A 6151-nucleotide genomic window follows, 5' to 3' on the forward strand; every position below is an offset into this window, starting at 1 on the left:
ACCAAGGGCCTTTGCTTGCTAAACAACCTTGATTTCCAATCCCCCATTCCTCCTTTGCATTCTGAATTCTCGATCACTCAAACCTACCTTTCCTTATTTATTTTTTCCTCAAACCTGGAGGCATATTGCAAACCCTTCTGGGAAAAGCTAGCGCATGCCAGAATTTCTCTCCTGTGAAGCACACAGAGAGCTGGGGCTGGAGAGATGGCTCAGTGGATAAGAGTACTCGATGCTCTTTCAGAGGATCAGAGTTCCCTTCCAGGAGCAGTGTTTGTTGGTTCACAACTACCTGTGACTCCAGCTCCAGGGCATCCAGTGCCCACTTTTGGCCTCTGCAAACTCTGTGCACATGTAGCGATACATTCATCCAGACACACAAATACACAATGTAAACACACACAAAGTACTTAAAGCACAATGTGGAGCTGGTAAAGAGCCCAGAGTAATCTCCATACTACGTAGGGGTCTGTGGTGCCTAACACTGACGATTTGATAGGTTCTATAATTACCTAAGAGAGTTCCTAGATTGGGTTGAGACAGGAAGATCCACTGCAACCGTAGACAGCAGCAGCCCACTGGCTGGGCTCTGAGCTGAGCGGAGGCAGCTGAGTTCATCTCTCTCTGCTTCCTGACTGTGGATGCAGTGTGACCAGGTACCTCATGCTCTGCCACCATACCGTCTCCACTGCAGTAGACCATACCTTCAAACTAAGAGCCAGAATAAACCTGTCCTTCCTTATGTAGCTTTTTCCTTCCAGGTAAGATGCATGTGTTACCCACACCATGGGTCAGGGGTGTGTCCCCGAGATCACAGATGACTCCCTTAGACTCTGTCATCCAAGCAGGGACAACAACAGCACACCCAAGGCAGCCCTCCATCTGGAACTGGTGGCACACACCTGTCTTCCCAGCACTGCAGAGGCTAACACAGGATAAGCTAGAGCTCTGGTCTAGCCTGGGCTCTCTAGTGAGTTCAAGGCCAGCCTAAGCTATGTAACTAGTATGTGGTAGCTCAATGGTAGAGCCCTAAGTTAGAATGCATGATACTGAGTTTACTTGATAGTACTGCAAAGTCCCAAGTAGCCCAGGCTAGCCTTAACATCATTATAAAACTGAGGGTGGCCTTGAGTTCTGATTCTTCTGCTTCTACTTTCCAAGTGTTGGGATTCCAGATGTGCATCTCCGTGTGTGGCTTACTGTTTCTCTGTGCATCTGTATGTGATCTATGTATGTGTGCACATGCATGTATGTGGGTGCAGTGTCCTGCGCATGTGCAGGTGGAGGTCAGAGGTCAATATCAGTATCTTCCCCTGTCACTGTCTACTCTTTGTTTTTGGGACAGAAACTCTGTGAACCCAGAGCTTAGTGATTCAGCTTCTCGCTGGCCATCCAGCTTTGCGGTCTTGCAAAATGCTCGTCTAGCATGGATGAAACCCTGGGCTCCATCCCCTGCACCACATAAACCAAGCTTCATGACACTCACCAACTGAACCACAGCCACGGCCCTCAAGCTGCCTTTTAGGTTTTGGTCCACTCGTTGTAAGCCCACCAATGATCTGGCATGTGTCACATGCTAGGGGCTGAGTCTTCACCCTCAGCATCCGGAGCTTTGCTGGAAAACTGAAGTTGGCTTGGTGTGACTCTGAGCACCTAATCAGAGCACCCAGGAGGCTGAAGCAGGAGGATTGGTCGAGATCAGTGACTTTTCGAGTGTTTAGATAAATGCCATGACCGAGGCCACTCATAGAGGAAAGAGTCCAGTTTAATTGGGCTTACAATTCCAGAAGGATATGCATCCATCATAGCGGACATCTCATTAAACCACCATAGCCATCCTGGGCTTAAATAATGAGTTCAAAGTCAACCTCGGCTACATAGATGAGACTCCCTCTCTCAACACACACACACACACACACACACACACACACACACACACACACTTCCAGACCACTCTGAGTTTCAAAAGGAGCAAAACTGCTTCCTACTAGAAGAGGCAAAGAGTGGGAATACACACCTTTAATCCCAGGACTCAGGAAGGTGGATCTCTGTGAGTTCAAGGCCAGCCTAGTCTACATATTGAGCCAGCTGAGGCTACATACTGAGACCCTATTTAAAAAGAGAGAGAGAGGGAGGGAGAGAACCATGACCTTGGTCTTATGGTGAGGTTTAGGGCCTCCCAGACCCTGCCACCTGAACAGACTGTAGTGTCTATAACGATTCTACAATGATTTGATCTTTCTTCCTCTCTTCCTCTCTTCTCTCCCCTTCTCTCTTTCATTTTTGTTTTTTCAAAACATGATTTCTCTGTGTAGCCCTGGCTGTCCTGGAACTCACTCTGGACTAAGGTCACATGCTACTACCACCCCATAACGGTTTGGTTTCTAAGTGAAGGCTTGTAGACACTGACAAGTGAGCAAACATTTCAAAGCCAAGCATGGCCAGCTGCCATGCTGGACTCTTGTCATTGTACCACTCAGGAGGTGAAGGCAGGAGGGCCAGAAGTTCAAGGGCATCCCGGGCTACTTAGAGAGTTTGAGGCTAGCCTGGGCTACATGAGCTCCGTCACTTGGAGCAGGCTGAGGTGGCACATGCCTGTAAGTCTAACACTTAGGAAGCTGAGGTAGGTGGATGATGAGTTGGAGGCCAGTCTGGACTATAAACCAAGACTCTGATCTGAAAAAGGAAAAAAAAAAAAAAGGAAATTCACATGCTGCCCAAGCTGACAACCTGAGTTCAGCCTTCCATGGTGGAAGGAGAGGACCGACTCCCACAAGTTGTCCTCTGATGCACACATAGAATTTTCTATTGCTGTGAGGAAACATGATGGCCAAAGGCAGCGTGAGAAAGAAAGGGTTTGTTTCCTCTTACAGCTTGTAGTCCATCATCCAAGAAACTCGGGCAGGAACTCAGAGCAGGGACCTGGAGGCAGGAATGTCATGAAGCAGAGGTGTTATTTTATAAAAACAAAAACCTCACTTGTTTGGATTTGTGCTAAGAGTCCACTAGCTCAGAGAGGCAGAAAAAGCACCCAGTTGACCTTCTCTACCTCCCAGAAGGAAAAGGCCCCTCTTCGTCTTCATCCTCCTCTTCATTCTCCTCTTCTTCACACTGTCTTAAATACCCTTCAGTCAAAGACTCCTCCTTTCTCTTTCCCAGGTTTTCTTTTTCTTTTAAGATTTATATATTTATTATGGGCACAGTATTCTGCCTGCATGTATGCCTGCACACCAGAAGAGGGCACCAGATCTCGTTCTAGATGGTTGTGAGCCACCACGTGGTTGCTGGGAATTGAACTCAGGACCTCTGGAAGAGCAGCCAGTGCTCTTAACCTCTAGGCCATCTCTCCAGCCCTCTTGGGTTTTATGCTCACTCCCTGTCAACTGGTCGCTTGCTCCACCTCCTGACCTATCCTGGACTTTATTTAGCTCTTGTTTACAGAAAGCTCTTGGATTTAAGGTGTGTGCAGGGCTACACCACAACAGAAACAGGTTTTCCAGCTCACAGTCTCAAGATTCACAATGTGATCAAACATCCTGAAACACGGAGTCCATGGAGGAATGATGCTTCTTGACTTGTTCCTCTTGGCTTGCTTCTTAGCAGGACAACTTACCAGGACAACTACGGGTGGCACCTAGTGAGCTGGGCCCTCCCACATCAATCGATCAATATCCCACAGGCCAATCTTCTGACGAAATGTCAAAGTTGATAGAAAACTAGCCAGTACAACATGCGTACAGTAACGATAAATCAAAATTTAAAAAAAAAATTGAGACGAATTTTTCTCCTCACAGACCATGAAGACCCATGTTTGATCACCAGCATGAATGTAAAAAGCTGAGGTCCATGTGACTGGAGAGACGGCTCAGCGGTTAAGAGCACTGACTGCTCTTACAGAAGATTTGAGTTAGGTTCCTAGCACCCATGTTCAAAGGCTCACAATTACCTGTAATTCCAGCTCCAGAGGAATCTAACTTGTCTCACCTCTGGCAGTACATGTGCACACACACACATATATACATTTAATTAAAAATAAAGTTGCAAAAAAAGAAAGAAAGAAAGAAAAACAAAAAAATGGGCAGTGGTGGCGCACACCTTTAATCCCAGCACTTGGGAGGCAGAGGCAGGTGGATTTCTGAGTTTGAGGCCAGCCTGGTCTACAGAGTGAGTTCCAGGACAGCCAGGGCTACACAGAGAAACCCTGTCTCGAAAAACCAAAAACTAAAAACCAAAAACCAAAAAAAAGTTGTATGTGTGGTGGTAGGGCATGCCTTTAATTCCAGCACTTGGGAGGCGGAAGCAGGCAGCTCTGTGAGTTCAAGGTCAGCCTGGCCTACAAAGTGAGTTCTTGGACAGCTAGGACTACACAGAGAGATCTTGTCTTTGGGGAAAAAATAAAAACAAATCAAAATAAAATCAACCAACCAACCAACCAACCAAAAAGAGTTGCAGTTGTGTATCAAGTTGACAAGGGGTGGACTTGTAAAGGGTAATATTGGTAGTCAATTTGACTATCTGGGATCAACTAAAACCCAACAGCTGGGCACACCTGTGAGGGGTTTTCCCTTTTTATCAAGACAGGGTTTCTCCATGTAGCCCTGGCTATCCCAGAACTCATTCTCTAGACTAGGTTGGCTTTGACCTTACAGAGATCTGCTTGCCTCTGCCTCCCTAGTGGTGGGACTAAGGTCCTGTGCCACCACCACCTGGCTCAGGAGGGACTTTCTTGATCAGATCATTTGAGGAAGGGAGGCCAACCCTAATTCTGGGATTAAAGGCATGGAGTACCACAACCCACGGGGTATGTTAAAATTCCTTGCAAAGTAGCACCTCGCCCATACACAGGGAATTGTTGTGAACATTTGTCAACAGCCTACAGAATAGAATAAGGAAGAGGAACAAGGAAGCAATGTTACTAATAGTTTGGTATAAAAATGATACAACTGTATTTTCTAAAATAAAGTTCATGGGAAGAAAATTGATGTTTTGAAAACATTGTAAATATATATATATATATATATATATATATATATATATATATATGAAGGCTGAAGGCAAGGGCCTGGGCCTGTGTGTGGGGGTCAGAGGAAGTGGTTCTCTCCTTCCCCATGTGGGTCTTGAGGATTGAATTTAGGTCATGTTAGTGAACTTGGTGGCAAGAACCTTTACCTGCTTAACCATCTCATGGGCCACAGTTGAATCCTTAAACCCATGTCAGAGACTAAGACCCACTCCTTTAGGGCAGTGGCGCTCCACCTTCCCATGCTGCCACCCTTTGACACAGTTCCTCATGCTGTGGAGACCCCCAGCCATAACATTATTGTCATTGCTACTTTATAACTGTAGTTCTGTTACTGTTATGAATCGTAATGTAAATATTCATGTTTCCCAATGGTCTTAGAGGACCCCTGCCTTAGGGAGATCCTGGGATAGAAGGCTGATTCAAGATTAGAGGGATGGAGAGGGGGCCAGAGTCGGTTCTCACACTATCTTCCTATGATGTGCATCAGGCCAAGAGGAGGAAACTAGATTAGACGAAAAGATCGTGTTCCTTAGGCGGAAAGAGAAGAGGTAATTAGATTGCATTCTGCCCTTGAACAAACTAGATGCTATTAAACCCCAAATTAACTTAATCTGTTTATGTTCATGCCTTTAGGTAAGAAGGCACAGGTCCCAGTCCTTGGGGACTGGGGAATCTGTCACATTAGTCTGTGCTTGTTTCTACTTTTGCACAGTTGGGGTAGTTAAGATTAGAGTTTCAGATCATAGTAGGAAGAAGAACATGGGTTGGTAGGGCTTGGCAGTGCATTCCTAACATCCTGGAGGCAGGTGGACCAACGTTTGAGGTCATCCTTGGCTACACAACAAATCCAGGGCCAGCCTGTTTTTCGAGACAGGGTTTCTCTGTATAGCCCTGGCTGTCCTGGAACTCACTCTGTAGACCAGGCTGGCCTCGAACTCAGAAATCTGCCTACCTCTGCCTCCCAAGTTCTGGGATTAAAGGCGTGCGCCACCACTGCCCCGCAACTTGAGGCTATCTTTAAACAACCACTCAACATTCAGTGAAAGCTCACATATTGATAATGTTTAGTTTAAGGGGTAGTTTATGTTGGGAGCCGACTCTTAGCCGAAAGTGGCTATCATCTTTACAGCC

Source organism: Grammomys surdaster, unplaced genomic scaffold, assembly GCF_004785775.1.
Source record: "Grammomys surdaster isolate TR1022 unplaced genomic scaffold, NIH_TR_1.0 126109, whole genome shotgun sequence".
NCBI classification, from domain to species: Eukaryota; Metazoa; Chordata; class Mammalia; order Rodentia; family Muridae; genus Grammomys; species Grammomys surdaster.